This window comes from Eptatretus burgeri, chromosome 10 (genome assembly GCF_056783735.1).
Source record: "Eptatretus burgeri isolate ZD-2024b chromosome 10, Ebu_testis_v1, whole genome shotgun sequence".
Taxonomy (NCBI): Eukaryota; Metazoa; Chordata; class Myxini; order Myxiniformes; family Myxinidae; genus Eptatretus; species Eptatretus burgeri.
Genome location: NC_140970.1, coordinates 95,792,585 through 95,811,692, shown reverse-complemented (window position 1 = coordinate 95,811,692; position 19,108 = coordinate 95,792,585). Strand labels below are relative to the sequence as shown.

Below are 19,108 nucleotides of genomic sequence, written 5' to 3'. Positions count from 1 at the left end.
AGCTGCATCCAGACAAAAACCAAAATCGAATGTGCTTGTTCTTACCACCTACCCAACTCAAACACCAAGTTTCATCATAAGTCATTCACAATGTTTGAAAACACTGTATCATGCGATATATTGTTTTTTTTGGCCCTATATATCTCTGGTAAGAAATCACTTTAAAATTTAAAATAAACTCGTATCCAAATCCGGATCCGAATCTTCACCAAAATCTCATCATTACGTCGATTTCACACACCCAACATGTCGAACAAGTTTCGTCCGAATCTGTCGATAGCTTTTTGAGATATCATGCTGCGTATCATTTGTGGCCACAAATCTCAGTAGTGAAGAATCACGTGAAAATTCTCGTGTCAGGATCCAGATCGGCATCCTCAACAAAATCCAAACAGTTTGTTCATGCCACGCACTCATCCTTTCCACCAAGTTTTGTCCAAATCTGTCCATAACTTTTTGAGACATCCTGCTCACAGACAGACGAACACACAGACAGGGGTGAATACGTAACCTCCATCCACCTTCAGTGGCAGAGGTAACGAGCATGCCACTGCATCTCAGAGCATGCCACCCTTCACCCGTTTTGTTTGTGTTTTGATGATGGATGCTAATATGCCAGCACTATCTTTTGAAAAGTAGGCCATTGTGTGATGTTTCTCAGGGAAAAATCTCTGCACACAGTTGATTGTTTAATTAGAACTGCCTGTCACTTCCTCCAGCACCAAAATTGGAATTTATTTGTATTTCTAAAAATTATTTCACAAATTCTAATGACTTCTTTATGCTGTTGAAACACCAGAAGAAACTACAATCTCTGTACCTGACACAACAACTCAGCTGAGTTCAAGTGCAACAACTCATCTTGTACCTGATACAACAACTCAGATGGGTTCAAGTGCAACAACTCATCTTGTACCTCCAACCTCTACAGCGACAGGTAAAATTAGAATGGCACTCGGTAGAGCGCATATCTCTGCCAGGCTGAACAGATTACATTTTCTAGCCTACTGTTGGGCCACATCTGCATCCGGACCTGACCCAAAATCGAATTGGCTTGTTCTTGTCACCTTCCAAGCTCATCCATTAAGTTTCATCTGAATCTGTCTGTAACTTTTTTTTAGATATTTTGCTGCATATTGTTGCAGATCCAACGTCCGTGGTTTCCAGGAGAGAGCTCCTCGGACCTTCCCCTGACTTCCGGTCTTGAGGCCGCCAGCCACGGATAACTTTGTGGTCCGACAGGTTGCGAGGCAACCGTGGCTGCTGGTTAAATTTACCAAAACTTAGCAGGGTTCTCACTTCTTGCCTACACGTTACCTTACTCTTCGCTTGCCAATACTAACTGCCACTCATCTACTTATGATGCACGGCCAAGCGAACTGTGGGTGACCATTGGCTAATCGCAGAGTGAATCAGTGGGACTGAACTTCCCATCTAACTCCTCTTTTACACAAGTCGGACCAATGAAGGAAAGAAGGAAAGAAAGCAGGTTGTAAACGTTTAACATTTCAACAACACTTGCGTTTATTTGTAAAACACAACAAAGCAACATCCGTTCAGTGCACATTTACAATCAGAAATCATTGGGCATGGATTGACAAGGCAAAGAGAGGAATTACAAGCAAATATCACAAGTAAAAGGCTCAATAAAAAAGTAATTATTCTTAACACTTACAGAGCCCACTTACGTGTTCCTACCTCCGACTAAACACAAAACACGGTGCGCCATCAATCATCCGGAAAAATGTAGATATAAAGCAAATAGAGTGCAGAATCGAGCGTAGGTACGGCTCCTAGCTCACCTTACGCAGACTTGTGCAAGCTCATACAAACCTGTGAAAGTTCATGCACTCCTGCAATCTCCTGCAAACCCTTGCAAGATCGTCAGTTTGCAAACTGACGATCGTCATGCAAACCCGTTTTGCAGACTTTATCAGTGGGAGGGTCGGCTCTCGTGCTGCGTCAAGAAAAGTTGGTTTCAAGCGATTTATGGAGACCATATCACAACCACCATTAATATCGAGCGTGAAGGTCTCATCGGAGCATTGTATAACTTTGTATGGTCTGTCAGGTTACTGCAAGGGTTTTTTTTTTAACAACATTACACTGCTACTACATGGGTGCATGTAGAAAATAATTTGGGGGAAAAAAACTGGGTGTGACAATAGCATTCATGTTGGTGTTGCATGGAGGCCCTTCATTGCTGAATTAAGTTGGTTGGCAAAGTCGGTGGTATCAGAGAAGGTGTCATAATTATCCTGGGAGATGAAGCGATACACCTTGCATGAGCTCTGCAGTGGAGCATCCAAGGTCATATTTTGGAGCAGCTCATGTACCAATTTAAAGCAGGACCATAGGTATGGCATCCTTCCAGTGTGTGGAGCTGTCCTGTGCTTTCAGGGAAGACTTGAGTTGATGGTGGAAACGTTCCACCATACTATTTGTTGCTGGATGGTAAGCATTGGATCACACACTGTCCATACCCAGCAATTGAGTTAGCTCGTGAAATAAAACCTATCCGAACTGGCTTCCATGATCTGTAGTGATGGTTGATGGAACACCATAACGTGAGATCCAGATGTGGACAAAGGCCTGAGCAATGTTAGCTGTGCTGATATCAGCTATCGGTGTAGCTTCTGGCCAATGGGTAAAGTGGTCATCACAGGTCAGGAAATAGTGGTGTCGATTTCATGGTTGTATGTCCGTACAAGAGCCACATGGACCCTGTCAAAATTCCTATCTTGTGTTGAAAAGCTCCCTCGTGGTTTGACAGTATGACATTGGATCTTGCAGTGTTGGCGTTGAAGACATGGCCTGACCCAACCTCGCCAGTCAGCGTTGATGCGTGGCCATACGTAGCACGCGGTGATGATTTGCTGCTTTGCTCGAATACCCGGGTGTGCAAGTGAGTGGAAAGTGTTGAAGACTGCATTATGGAATGCAGCAGGAACGAATGGGCATGCCCGTCTCATCGATGTTTAACACATGAGGGCAGTGTTTGTCCCTGGGAGCAGTACTTCACATAATGTAAGTGAACCGGTTGCAGACTGCAGACGGTGGAGCTCCACATCCTCCCATTGCGCTGCTGAAAGGGCATTAACATTTATGGTCATTATGTTGGTGGAAGACGATGGCAATACCTCAATGCATGAGAGACCGTCGGCCACCAAGTTCACGATGCTTTTGATGTGCCAGATGTTGGTGGTGAATTGCGAGATGTAACTGAGTCAGCGAAGTGTGTGAGGAGAGTGAGAGTCCGAATGTATGGAAAGAGCAAAAGTTAAATCTTTGTGGTCAGTCAGGACAGAGAATCGTCTGGCCTCGAAGTAATGGCAGAAGTACTTGATGGCAAAGCGAGTAATTCCAGATCAAAGCTGCTCTACTTGCACTCTCTTGGTTTCAGCAATTAGACAAGACTCGTGGATGCCGGACGGCATCAACAAACTGGTGATGCCACACACAACATGACCTCAGACATGTCTACCATCAGGTTTGTTGGCGCCTCTGGCTCCAGATGAATGAGGAGTGAGACATTGGCCATTGCGTCTAAGAATGGTGTGGAAGGCTGACAAGGTTGACTCCGACAATCGGAACACTTCAGAGTGCTTATCAGTTGCGAGTAACTCCTTCAGCAGCTGCAGTATTGTGGCTGCGTTTGGAATAAATCGATGGTGGTAAAAGTTGCCAAGGCCCAAAAACTCTCCCGGTGTGTGTTGAGATGACAGTAACAGGCAATCCCAAATAATCTGCACTTTCTCCTCAAGCGGATGGGTGCTCCAGCCGTTTACACATTGGCTGAGGAAATTCAACTCCCGAATGCCAAATATGCACTTTGTGGGATTGATGCCAAAGTCCTGCAAATGCATGAAGGGAGATGTACATGTTCCTGATGGTATTCTGCAATTGTGCTTGCGATTAGATTGCCATCTTCAGTGCCTATAGAAAGTCTACATCCCCTTTCAAATTTTTCACCATTTGTTGCCTTATCGCCTGGAATTAAATTACATTAAATCAGACTTTTTCTGCTCTGTGTACACATCTCAACCCAAATTTCCAAATGAAAAACAAATTCCACAAGTTTCTGAAAATTAATTAAAAACACAAAACGAGATCAGAAGGGCACTCGGTACAGTGCATACCTCCGCCACGTAATGCCTGATCCACGAGAACATTCCGGGTTTAATACATTTTTGAAATATCACGATATATCAGTTTTGGCTCCATCTCTCAATGGTGAAGAATCACTTTTTAAAAATCATAATTCTCGTATCCAGATCGGGATTTGGTTCTTCACCAATTAATTTGTCGTGGTCACACACCCAATGTGTCCACAAAGTTTCATTCGAATCCGTCCTCAACTTTTTTGAGATATCTTGCTATATATCATTTTTGGCCCTATCTCTCGATGGTGAAGAATCACTAAAATAATTTGAGTAGTCGGATCCGGACCTTCACCAAAATCGAAAGAGTTAATCCTTGTCACACACCCAACGTGCCCACCAAGTTTCATCCGGATCCGTCCACTTTTTGAGATATCCTGCACACAGGCAGACAGACAGAGAAGGGTGAAAACATGACCTCCTTCACCCATTGGGTGGCAGAGGTAAATATATTGGTCGGATAAGTGTGCGCCCCCCTTACAATAACATTTGCAAAAAATTAGTTCAGGTGCAACCAATCACCTTCAGAATGGTAGGGTGGCAAAAAGGAAGCCATTACTCAAAAAAGCTCACCTTCAGTCCCATTTGATGTCTGCACAAAACCACTCCAGTGGTTCTGAAGCCATGTGGCAAAAAGTTTTGTGATCTGACGAAACCACGATGGAACTTTTTGGCCTAAATGCAAAACGTTACGTTTGGCACAAACCAAATACAGCACATCACTCAAAGAATTTCATCCCTACTGTGAAGCTTGGTGGTGGCAGCATCATGTTATGGGGATGTTTCTCATCAGCAGGGACTGGGGCACTTGTCAGGATAGAAGGGGAAATGGATGGAGAAAAATACATTAAAATCCCAGAGGAATACCTACTGCCCCCTGCAAGAAAGCTGAAATTGGGACGGAAGTTCACCTTTCAGGCTTTCGGCATAACAACAACCCAAAGCACATAGCCAAAGCTACACTGGAGTGGCTAAATAACAAGAAGATAAACGTCCTTGAGTCGCCCAATGAGAGTCCCGACATAAATCCAATCGAAAATCTGTGGCATGACATGAAGATTGCTGTCCATCAATGTTCCCCACGCGTCTTGACTGAGCTTGAACAGTTTTCCGCAGAAGAATTGGCAAATATTGCCCAATCAAGGTGTGCAAAGTTGTTAGAGACCTATCCCGACAGACTCGCAGCTGTAATTGCTGTCAAAGGTGCTTCCACCAAGTATTAACTCAGGAGGGGTGGACACTTATCCAACCAAGATATTCTACTTTTATATTTTTAATTAATTTTCTGAAATTTGTAGAATTTGTTTTTCACTTGGAAGTTGAAGGTTACCATGTGTAAATAACGGTGGAAAAAGTCTGATTTAACACAATTTAATTCCAGGCTACAAGGCAAGAAAAAGGTGAAAATTTTGAAAGGAGGTGTGGACTTTCCATCGGCACTGTATATAAACAAAGCACAAGTGTAATTTCTCGAGCACTTGATCGATAAAAACGTTGAAAGGTTTTTGCGGCATTGCACAGACCGAACGGCATCTGAAGAAGCTCAAACAGGCTGAGAGGCATGTTGACCGGCTTCTTCGGTGTGTCATCTAGATCCATGTGATTCTGATGACACGCACGAGCAAGGCCGACCTCGAAGAAGAGTGCAGCACCATGGAGTGTAGCAGTAAAATCCTGAATGTGTGGAATGGGGTAACAGTCTGGAACAGTCGCTGTGTTAATCCCTACAAAGGACGTCAATCCCCAGGTGTATTTTTGGGTACCATGAGCAGCGATGAAGCCCAATTCCTGGACAATAGTCTGATGTTCCAATGTTGTAACCGATTGTTAAACTTCTGGCCAGAATGGTGGTGGCTTTATCGAAACCGCTTCCACCAATGAAGCTCGTTGAGCATCTTGGAAGGGGATGGCTGACTGCGCGCTTGCAACTCCTTGTCCATCTGCTTGTACTGCATGGTCAGATCACATTGATGTCACTAATTTAGTGTGGAAGAAAGTACATCCGACACATTCGGATTCTGAGTCCAATCTTCAGTAAATCGCAATCGTCCAAATCTCAAACATCCCCTGCTGGGAAGCCCTGCACCAGAACCCCAATTCTGGAAAATACCCCCAATGTTGAAGCCTATTCACGTACTGTATTATGAAACAAAAGGCAAAATTATGCCAATACATTGGCTTCTCAATCTCAGAGTTCTTACTTTTGAAAAAATAATCCCAAAATGGTTATAACATTGGTGAAACCCAGAAATTAATTTAAAACATTTGTGATAGATTAGTGTGTAGCATGCTCATCATTCAGCTCTCAGCCTGACTTTTAATGCCAACAGGTTCTGACTTAACAGAAAACTGCCATTTTGTGTCAGCAGTGCAATCAAAGTATGCTGCATCTCAGAGCATGCCACCCTTCACCCGTTTTGTGTGCATTTTGATGATGGATGTTTAAGTGCAAAGACTATCATTTGAAAAGTAGAGGCAATGGTGTGATGGTTCTCTGGGAGAAATCTCTGCACGGAGTTGCTTTTTAATTGGCACTGCCTGTCGTAGTTGGGAGGTCTCTGGTGCATACACAGCACAGACATGGTGCCCCCAATGGCTTCCTTGAGACCAAAATTGGAATTGATTTGGATTTCAAAAAATTATTTCACAAATTCTAATGATTTATTTATGCTGTTGAAACTGCAGAAGAAACTACAATCTCTGTTCCTGATACAACGACTCAGCTGGGACCGAGTGCAGCAACTCACCTCGTACATACAACCTCTACAGCCACAGGTAAAACTAGAATGCCACTCGGGAGAGCGCAGTCCTCCGCCACACTGAACAGTTCACGTTTTGAAGACCACTGATAGGTCTTATCTGCATCCAGGCTTCAATCAAGATCTACTTGGCCTGTTCTTGTCACCTACCCGACTCATCCATTAAGTTTCGTCCGAATCCGTCCATAACTTTTTGCAATATCGTGCTATTCTGTGCATCATTTTTGGCCTTTTCTTTGAATGGTGAAAATCACTTTTAAAATTCAAGTGTCGGGATCTGGATAGAGATCGTGAACACACTTAGTCCTTGTCACATAACCAACCTCTCACCAAGTTTCCTCAAAATCTGTGCATCGCTTGATGAGATATCCTGCTCACAGACAGACAGACAGACAGACAGACATTCAGGGGTGAAAACATAACTTCCATTCACCTTCTTTCGTAGAGGTAACGAACATGACACTACATCTCAGGGTGTGCCACCCTTCACCCATTTTGTTTGCATTTTGATGATGGATGTTAATATGCCAACACTATCTTTTGAAAAGTATATACTATTGTGTGATGTTTCTGTGGGAGAAATCTCTGCATGGAGTTGGTTGTTTAGTCCACACTGCCCGTCGTAGTTGGGAGGTCTCTGCTGCGTATTCAGCACAGACATGGTGGCCCAAATGGCTTCCTTGAGACCAAAATTTGGAATTCATTTGTCTTTGAAAAATTCCTTTGCAACCTCTCATGATTTCTTTATGCTGTTGAAACTCCAGAAGAAACTACAGTGTGTGTACCTGATACAACGACTCAGTTGGGACCAAGTGCACCAATTCAGCTCGTACATCCAACCTCCACAGCCACAGGTAAAACTAGAACGGTTCTTGGTTGAGCACATTCCGCCACCAGGCTGAACAGTTTACATTTTATAATCCCACAGATAGGATGGATCTGCATCCGGACGTGAACCAAAATCTAATCTACTTGTTCTTGCCATCTACCCAACTCATCCACCGAGTTTTGTCGTAAGCCGTCCACAACGTTTGGAAATACCATGTCATGGTATATATTGTTTTTGGCCCTATCTCTCAATGGTGAGGGATCACTTAAAAAAATTTAAAATCCTCATATCTGGATCCGGATTTTGATCGTCACCAAAATCATATTAATCTGTCTGTCACACAAGCAACCGGTAACTAAGCTTTGTCCGAATCCGTACGTATCTTTTTGAGATATTATGCTGCGTCTCATTTTTGGCCCTTCCTCTCAATGCTGAGGAATCACTTTTAAAATTATAGTCTCGGGATTCTAATCAGGATCCTCAACAAAATGAAATCAATTAGTCCTTGTCAAATGCCCAACCTATCCACCAAGTTTCATCGAAGCCCCTTCATAACTTTTTGGGATATCCTGCTCAAGGACAGACAAACAAAGACGTCGTGCAAAACACGACACTTGCAAAATCCCCCCAAAAAAATTGCCCTGAAAAATTATTGGTCATTGAATTAACTGGTGAAATATGCAATTCCTCTATAAATTTGAAGTCGCTCAGATGAAAATTGATGATTTTAGACCTTTGGCCAATGTTGAACTTAAAATAATTGGTGGTTGAATGAACTGACGAAAGATGCAAATGATCTTCAAATATGAAGTCAATTGGATGAAAATTGACAATTTTAAATACTTGGCCTATGATGTGACCTTTATACCTCAAAAACAATGGATGGTTGAATTCAGTCACCTGGTATGCAAATCCTGTTCAAATCTCAAGTTAATGGGATGAAAATTGACAATTTTAACTACTTGGCCTATGATGTGACCTTTAGACGTCAAAAACAATGGGTGGTTGAATTCAGTCACCAAGTATGCAAATCCTGTTCAAATCTCAATTTAATGGGATGAAAATTGAAGATTTTAAATACTTGGCCTATGATGTGACCTTTATACCTCAAAAACAATGGATGGTTGAATTCAGTCACCTGGTATGCAAATCCTGTTCAATCTCAATTTAATGGGATGAAAATTGAAGATTTTAAATACTTGGCCTATGATGTGACCTTTAGACCTCAAAAACAATGGGTGGTTGAATTCAGTCACCTGGTATGCAAATCCTTTTCAAATCTCAAGTTAATGGGATGAAAATTGAGGATTTTAAATACTTGGCCTATGATGTGACCTTTAGACCTCAAAAACAATGGGTGGTTGAATTCAGTCACCTAGTATGCAAATCCTGTTCAAATCTCAAGTTAATGGGATGAAAATTGAAGATTTTAAATACTTGGCCTATGATGTGACCTTTAGACCTCATAAACAATGGATGGTTGAATTCAGTCACCTGGGATGCAAATCCTGTTCAAATCTCAAGTTAATGGGATGAAAATTGAGGAATTTAAATACTTGGCCTATGATGTGACATTTCAACCTGAAAAACAATGGGTGGTTGAGTTCAGTCACCTGGTATGCAAATCCTGTTCAAATCTCAATTTAATGGGATGAAAATTGAAGATTTTAAATACTTGGCCAATGATGTGACCTTTAGACCTCAAAAACAATGGATGGTTGAATTCAGTCACCTAGTATGCAAACCCTGTTGAAATCTCAATTTAATGGGATGAAAATTGAGGATTTTAAATTCTTGGCCTATGATGTGACCTTTAGACCTCAAAAACAATAGGTGGTTGAATTCAGTCTCCTGGTATGCAAATCCTGTTCAAATTTCAAGTTAATTGGATGAAAATTGAGGATTTTAAATACTTGGCCTATGATATGACCTTTCGACCTGAAAAACAATGGGTGGCTGAATTCAGTGACATGATATGCAAAACCTCCTCAGATTTCAAGTCAATCGGATGAAAATTGATTTTAAAAATTTGACAAAGTTGTTCACCTTGGGGACCTCAAAATCAATCGTCGTCTTGCTTCAGACAAACAATCATTTCCTGAATATCGGTTTCAAAATGTGGCATTTGGCGATGGACATACGATCAAACAAACACAGAATAACACACGTGACCAACCAATCAATAAATTTGAAAAATCTTTGATTTTCACAAGTAACAAACACAGAATCACAGAGCAGACCAACCAAAAAACATGCGAAGCTTCAATTTCCCAACGAACAAGAAAGATGTCACACAGATCACGACACTTGCAAAATCCCTAAAACAAATTTGACCATAAAAATACATGGTGTGTGAATTCAGTGACCTGATATGCAAATCCTCTACAAATTTCAAGTCAGCAGATGATTGATGATTTTAGAAATCTGACAAAATTGTTGACTTATCTTGATCTTTTGACCTCAAAATTAATTGGCTTTTTCCATATGACCAACTCAACCAGGTGGTAAAGTCTTGTGAAGATCGGAATAAAACTGTGACGTACAGGCGATTGATATACAGTAAGTCCTCGCTTTTCGCAAGGGCTGCGTTCCTGGAAAACCTTATGATAAGCGAAACTGTGTTAAACAAAACATATTTTCCCATAGAAACCAATGTGTTAAAGGGGGGATGTGTTTTTGGCTCGAAATTTTTTGGACATAAACACAAATAAACAAAACACACTCCTCGAGTCGTGGCGACTTACCCCGAGGCTGGAGGAACGGAGTTGATTGCGGTGGACAAGTCACACTTGTGGAGTGGCAGAATCGTCCCCCTCTTCACTTGACACTGTGCTGTCACTTTCTTCACCAGTGGGAACGGTCTCTTGGCAGCTGGTTGAAGGAGCATCCTGGATGGTGGACGGAGTTGGTGCTGCATCTTTTGGCTTGAAAAATGCATGGAGAGTGGGCTGGATGGCTTTCTTTTTCTTTGCTGCATAAAGTTCCTTGTAGCAACAAAGGGCATCATTAACAACAAGGCTAAAATCAGTGCTCCTTTTAAGATTTGGATCTTGCTCGATAAATTCTATGGCATTTTCAAACGAGCTGAGGATTTGGCTGAGGTTTTTCATGGTGAGATGCTTGGATGAAGGTGTCACAGCATCTTCTTCTTCCTCAAGAGCCCACTGCTGTTCCAACTCCATAAGATCTTCATTGCTTAAGGGTTCTGCATGAGACTCCAGTTGACTTCGTTATCAATGGATAAATAAATCAAACAGCATTTGTAAGTCATCCACGTCCTCTTCGTCAACCTCTTCAAAACCAGCCTCCTGCGCCAGGTCTACAATTTGACTTGTAATCAATGGAACATCAGCAAACCCCGTGAAATTGTGGACACACTCAGGCCACACTTTCTTCCACACAGCGTTCATTGTGGAGGCACTCACCTCCGCCCATGAATCCTTAATGTTTTCCAAAGCCATTTTTATGTTGTATGTTCGCCAAAACTCCTTGATTGATAGCTTGTCCTTATCAGTTTTTTTGATAAGCTGCAGCATGGTATGCTTAACATAATAGGCTTTAAAAGCAGCAATAACTCCCTGATCCATAGGCTGTAAAAGTGAGGTAGTATTTGGTGGTAAAAATACTACCTGCACGTTTTCACACCAGTCTTCCATTTGCTGAGGATGGGCAGGAGCATTGTCTACAAGCAGCAAAGATTTGTTGTCAATGTTGTTCTCCTTGGAGATACTTCTCAACATGATTGGAGAAGTAATTGATCACATAATCGTGGGTCAATGCCCTAACAAACTACGCGCTTTTTCTTGTATCACAGCGAGAGATAAAGGCATGCGACGTTTAGTTTGATCTTCTATCCACACACATAATAAACGCTTCATGTTGTGCATGGCATCATCTCTCATTCTCGTTAGTGTCGTTGCACTCGAACTGGTCGCAATCTGTGATATTTTCTTTATCTTTGCCGAACTTTGAACGATCGAATGTACAGTCGATGCAGCGATTGCTGCGCACGGCCGATTTCCGTTGTCCCTTCACCTCGTTCATGTCTTTTAATTATATCCAATTTCACCTTCAATGTGACAGCCTTTCGTTGTCGCTTGAAACGAGGTGTGCTCGGCTAAAGACTTGCGGGTCGCATGGGATTCATACTGGAAGGTATGCAGGTGAGCGTGAAGAGAATACGTACAGTACAGCATACAGTACATGCGCAGTAAAGTGAAAGTATGTTTATGCGCATCCTGTGAGATTGTTGTTTTTTGCAGGCAGTTTGAAACTTTTTTTTTGCATTTTTCCTTGCAATGACATTACGATAGGCATAAAATGTTTGCGATAATTGAAAAATTGGTCATTAAAACTAAATTACGAAAAATCGAAACTACGATATGCGAACTTCCGGTTAGCGAGGACTTACTGTATATATATATATATATATATATATATATATATATATATATATATATATATATATATATATATATATATTCATCTGAATTCAGTGATACTCTGGTATCCATAATTATTTGTCTTATAATAGGAAACCAATAAGATTTGTTGATGATTTCTCAAAAAGTTTTATATTTCATCACCTTTAGAAGTTGATTTTTAATTATTATTTTAATCAAATCTCTATTTGTGGTTTTTTATATCAGTATAAGGCCAGTTCTCAATTGAAAAATGCCCGTGTCCATGTTCCAATTCATAAGGAATGTAAAATCGAACACCCTTTTCTTGTAGGTATCCTTGAATGCAAAAATTATAATTTTCTTGAAGCCTTCTTGCTGTCATTTATGTCTCAGAAATATATGATAGATTAATATGATGACACGTAATACCACCCCATCTTCCTGTTGTTAAATCAGTTTGCATTCCTCGGCTTTGTATAATTATCCAATTTTCTTCCTTCTTTGTCATAAAAACTATTGCTTCACCATCATATAATTTCCTATTCCCCAAATCGTGTATTTGTTGTTTGCTAATTGTGCTTCCACATATCTCCTGATTCTTACCAAGAGGGTAATATTCTTCTTTATGAGACTGATTAAAATTGTGTAGGTCTTCTCAGTTTTATGAAAAAGACCAATTATATCCTAAATCACACATATTTTCCTCGATTTCGCCATTCTCATATTAACTCTACTACCTTCTTTATAAAAATTCAATTCGAAGCAGATAATTGAATTTAATAAGAAAAGGTGTATGGTTTGTTGAACCAGGTGTTATGGTTGTAAATTCTACTTGTGTCACAAAACGTGCTGTTTTATTTAAGGAAATATATTTTGATAAATCACTTAATCTCACCAAGTCATTCGCGTCAGTCGTGCTTGGATAATTTATTAATTTATAAGCATTTTTCACATTAATATTTTTTGCTTAACGATATTTCTGTCGTTCAGCCTGTGCCTTTGTGTAATAATTTGATAAATCAATATCCAGTTCTTGGGATACACCAAAGATACAACCATCTTTTCCAACATGTCATTTCGATTAGATGAAAAATATCATTAAAAAATTATTTTTGTTGAGTTAAAATAACACATATCGACATAATTGACCACAACACTTGGAATTTAATTATTGGACTTGAAATGTTTGATAAACACCATTCTGTCAGAATTATATTACTTCAACAGGCGGTGGAAGACCACAACTATCAAAATAATATTCGTCTTGACGATTAAAAATACAAACCCAATGAGAACAGTTCTCATTATTATTTTCTAAGTTCATAATAATATTCTTTGTATTTTTAGACAAGTTTGTTTACTCATCAATCATACATATAAGCACATTATCAATATTTAATTTCTTACAATATTTGACAAGTTCTAAATTTGATGTTTTATTCTTTCCAAATTCTTTAAACCTCTTATCAATGCTCATTTATTAATTAGAAAGATATAATCCATTACCCCTTTAAATTAATTTTACACCTGCTTGTGCAATCGAAGAAGGCATATCTCCAACCAACAATCTCGCTTTATCAGGTAGGCTTTCAAGTTTTTCAGCAAAATCTACAATTACACCACTTCCACCAATATGTTTCTCTAATTCTTTGTTCTCTCTTTCCAACTGTTTTTGAGCCCGGAGTTGAGCCTTCCTTTCGTTGGCAATTTTCACCGCTGCTGAAATACCACCCGCCAATGCTCCAGCCACACTTAAACCAGCAAATAAAGGAATTAGAAATGGGAGAAATCCTCCACTCATCTCTCTTGTTGAATATTTCAACATTGGTTTTGACATTTTAATTTTAATTGAGCCTGTATCATTCAAGATTTTCACCTGTTCTCTTGTGAGCAAAACATCAATTCGTACTGCTCCTTTTCTCTGAATTGTATGAACATTAATCATGCAAGGCCTTTGATTTTGAACACAATTTGATAGTTTATGAAGATTGATTTGATTAAGACACCCACACTTTACAACTCATTTATTTATCAAAAAATGTGAGACGAATCAAAACACCATGATCTGTATTAATCTGTAATTCTATTTCTTCCAAAAGCAAACAATATGTATGAACTTCTTCACTCTCTCTTTCAATGCGTTGGAAAGTTCAGGTTTAATTTCAAGATAATCCATGATTTTATTTATACAATATCTTATGTTGATATTTCCCTGAAAATGACAATCGTTAATAATGTAAATCATCAACCCATGAAACATAACCGTCATTTGTTCGGTCTCTTCTCTTGGAAGAAAAAGTGTATTATCACCCTCGTACGTAACATTCATTTCTCTTGTTAATCTTGCAAAGTAATTCATTTTTGATGTAATTTTGAAACAGTGATGTTCTTTTTGATATTTTTTATTTTCATTAATTCGAAGACAATCACAGAAAATGCATTGTTTATGAGCTTCTGACTCTGTGTTTAATCCCACTCTTTCACATGCAGGACAATTCTCAAATTTGTCATTGGAGAATCAGGGCATTCAAGAGGCTCAAGATCTAGTACACGATTCATAATTATAAAGTAAAACTTTACTTCAAACAAAATTCATCTTCGGTACTTTGATTGGTGCTTTCACAATCATCTATAAAACTACTTTCATAACTATCATTTGAACACAAACTCTCAGTGTCAAAACTGTCTTCTGTTCCAACAGAGATACGATCATCACTCTCATAATCTTCAAAATCTTCAGTTGAATCATGACTCGTATTTAATTCGTAGAAAAAAAAAAAAAAACATTACCATCTATATCTGCATACTTTTTTTCATTGACAGATTCAACTACTACATTTTTTATATTAAATGGTAATTTTAAAATGCTCCTTAACTCCGACTGAACGAAATATCATTTCACCTGATATATTAACATCCTTTATGTCATCAAGATTTATATCTTTGAGGTTGTTGAAAAAAATACAAATTTCTCCTTGCATATTACAGATGGTGTTATCTTTTCTTTCAAAAGCTTCATCCATAAGGTTTTTCTTTTTTGATACTTTTTCTTGTTTCATTGATTTTTCTAGTTTTGAATATATTGCCAGAAGGAGAGGAGAAACTTTTGTTCGATCTCCTTTAATTGATGTTCTTCCAGGTAAACTAAAAGCCCTTCCACTGAAGGAAATTGAAGAACTCATATAATCATTCACCATAATTGTTTTTATCCAATAGTTGTTATATTTATCATAATTCAATTTTACATCCTCAACATATTTCTCAGTATCTTTTAGAAATGCAGAGGTTGGTTAAAACTTGTCTTTTGTGTCTTGATACATTGTATTTATTAAGTAAAAAAAGTTGTTGGATAAAATGGTTTTAAGCACAGATTCACCGATATATTAAATGGAATTTTCATCAAGAAAACTTTCGTTTCAGCAAAGTTTTGCTTTATAAATATGATGAAAGAACACACTGCGATATTTGTAATCACGAGTACGTGCCCGCACGTACCTAGCCGTACGTGCATGGCCATACGTGCATAAAAAAAACTTTCAAACCGCATGCCAAAAACAACAACCACACAGGCCGTTCCTTTGCTCGTGCGTGCCCGTACATGCCCGCACGTACAAACCAAAAAAAATAAAACTTTCAAACCACTTGCCAGAAACAACAACCACACAGGCCAGTCCTTCGCTCTCACATGCCCATACATGCGTGGCCATACGTGCGTGCCCATACGTGTGTGGCCGTATGTGCAAAAAAAAAAAAAAACTTTCAAACAACCACACAGGCCGTTCTTTCGCTCTCGTAAACGACGACTGCAATAGGGCATCATGTTTATCTATAAATGCGCATAAGAAAGATAAATTATTAGAATACAGTAAGTCATCACTATCCGGAAGTCCGTACGTTGTAACCCGTAATGGGGAATACGGCTGAGAATCTCTTCCCCAATGGCCACGTCTCCGCAGCAACGCGTCCTGTCATTGGTAACGAAATGGCGCATCGGCCACGCCTACGCAGCAAAGTGTTCTGTCATTGGTTTGGTAAATAAAGGGCATAACTTGGGAAACACTTGTCCAATTAATATAAAATCTTGAAAAGGCACATACTCAGGTCCCCAGCAATATAGCTGGCAAGTTTCAATTGGATCGGACAAGTGGTTGTCGAGAAACAGCGGTCAAAGACACACACACACACAGACACACAGAGATTGCTGCAATTATAGAGAGATGAATATTGTTGTGGTTTCCACCCGTTCGGCGTGAGGACGACCGCTTTTCGCCAATTGCGGCCGCGCGCCCACCGGACGGGCAATCCAGTCGTAGCTTTCCGGATCAACGCAAAATCCAGCTACGGGTGTGTTTTTAAGCACACCACAACCTTGTCAATGCTCTGCCCGCGCGCTGCAGGATCCGATCGCCGAATGGTCGATTTACCTAATTATTCGCGCGGGCAGACTACCGAGAGGTTGCACCTCAACGGAACTTGCTCAGAAACGAGCCACTTCGACAGCTCGCTCAGTTTGCGATTGCCGAGCGGTGTATTATCGCCAAGCCCCGTTGGATCCGATTATATTATCGGCTATTAAAAGCCAGCTATTATTCCAAACACAATTACAGCAGCTCAATGGAGGAAGGGACGCAACGAGCAGGTGAATATTCAACAAAAGGGGACATTTATTTAGAACACATGCACGCATGCAGTCAAGGCAATGAATGGGGGGAAGGGACAAGAAGCGAGCAAAAAGACCCTACAGCCATTGTCTATTTATTATGTACATGCACTTATCAGTTCTACTTATAGGACAAGGCACCACAACTTTCATGCAAAGAAAACCCCAGGAAAGGAAAGGGGAGAACAGGACCCGTAGGCCTTTAATGTTCCGCAGAGCTGTGGAGACCGCAGGAGCTCCGCGAGACCGCGCAGGTTAGCTGCCACCCTCGTGGTGACTCGCTGGACGACCCTCGATGTGTCGCAGTCAACACGGCAGCTGGTGTGATGGTGACTCGGTTGGTCCGGGCCTTGCCATGCGGCCTGGTCGATCGGGCCAAGCCGATGACGCCTCAGAAGAGCGAACGGGCCTTGCTCTTTTAGAGTTGATGCTCTCTTAAGAGCCCGCTCACTCCTCGGCGTCGCTCGGACCGTCCCGGGGCCCGATCACCTCGGACCGTTATGCCGCTGGTTGGCGACTTCTCGCTGGCTGCCTCCAACGACCAACAGCCCTACATTGGACTCGAACCTCTCCCAGACTCCAAGGTCCGCTTCGACGAGCAACAGCCCTGCACTGGACTCGAACTTCTCCCGGACTCCAAGCTACGCTGAGCTCGCCGCCCCTCTCCTCAACTCAACTGCCGGCTTGGCGTTCCAGCGCGCCCTCTTATGGGGTCTGGGGGTGCGTTTTGGTCTTTTACCTATGACCTTTCAACCCCCCCCCCCGCTGGATCTGCCCCTTTTGTCCTTTTGATCCGATTCGACCGTGGAAAGCGGACGTGGCAGAAATCAACAGCCCTCGCCCCAACGAGGGAGTCCCCGCGTCTGTCGGCGGAGATGCCGCTCGTCCATGGATTGCCGTTGCTGGTGAAAAGATGGCGGCGTTTGTGGAGATGAAGGTGAGGAGATGATTTTGTCATTCGTAATGGCGAAGGTCGTGAGATGTTGGAGGTTATGGCAGAGGTGGTGAGGAGATGATTGTTTGTTTGCCAAAATAAAGATCGCAAAAGAATAACACGACCTCAAAGATGCACAGCCCGGCTCACGAATAATTCCCGTTCGACATCGGTGGGGAAATCTATCTGGACACACACTTTTGGACATAACTGATCTTCGGGGAACCTGAATGATGTTCTGTGAATTTCCACAACCGTAACAATATAAATGTCACAAGTCTGAAGACGACGATGGCTCACGGGCGGTATTTGACGATGTAGATTGTTTCAGAAGTCAAGGATGAGACAATGTGATAATTTCTGACCGAGTTATAAAAATGATCAACATGATGTGGTACGAGTGACAGGTTAAAAGCTGCAAAATGTCGAAAACCCGGTTTCGTTCAACAACTTTAAAAATTTAACCTCAGCATAACATTTAAAGGTCACAAAACAATGTTGTGGACATGAAAATAAGGAAACAGGATACGTGCTTTGGCGTATTGGAGTTAGTTCGTCGAAGGTCGAAAACCCGGTTCGATTCCCACAACTTTGAAAATTTGACCTTTGTGAACTTTAAAGGTCAAAGGTCAAGGATTATGACCTTTGGTGCAAAACTTCCTCCGGAACATTCCAGGAACAATATAACGTCATATAGGCTATATGGCATTTCGCACTCATCGGATTATCCATACTTTGATGAAATCAGCGTAAAAACAAACTTGAAGGGGGCGCCACGGGCAAGGTGTTCGAGATAGAGCAAAATGGTTTCAAGACTTTAGGTGGGGAATGACCTCAAGATTATGCATAAAAAATATTGTCATCCTTGCTCTCAAAGTTTGGGCGGTCGTATGATTTTTATGTCAAAATTCGAAATTTTCTAAGTTTGTGACCTTGTGACGAAAATGAAAAATCGAGCTCTGTGGGACTATGCAGGTGCCATTGGGCTAAGCAAATACCGAACTTCCTGCCAGATTCGACAAACCCCTCAGAAAAGATGGGTTTTTATGTCAAAATTCACAATTTTCTAAGTTTGTGACCTTGTGACCTTGTCCTTGGCATGAAAATGAAAAATCGAGCTCTGTGGGTCTATGCAGGTGCCATTGGGCTAACCAAATACCGAAACCTCTGCCAGATTCGACAAACCCCTCGGAGAAGATGGATTTTTATGTCAAAATTCGCAATTTTCTAAGTTTGTGACCTTGTGACCTTGACCTTGACATGAAAATGGAAAAAAAAAAAAAAAAAAAAAAAAAAACCAGCTCCGTGGGGCTATGCAGGTGCCATTGGGATAAACAAATACCGAAACACCTGCCAGATTCGA

General features: G+C 40.9%; 1 long non-coding RNA gene across 1 annotated transcript; it reads left to right on the top strand.

The window, feature by feature from the left end:
- Positions 1-774: 774 nt before the first annotated feature.
- On the top strand, positions 775-7,773 carry LOC147019184 (uncharacterized). Its single transcript, XR_015062671.1, has 3 exons — positions 775-937; positions 6,846-6,935; positions 7,684-7,773. It is a non-coding gene; the product is annotated as an uncharacterized LOC147019184 (long non-coding RNA).
- Positions 7,774-19,108: the final 11,335 nt, after the last annotated feature.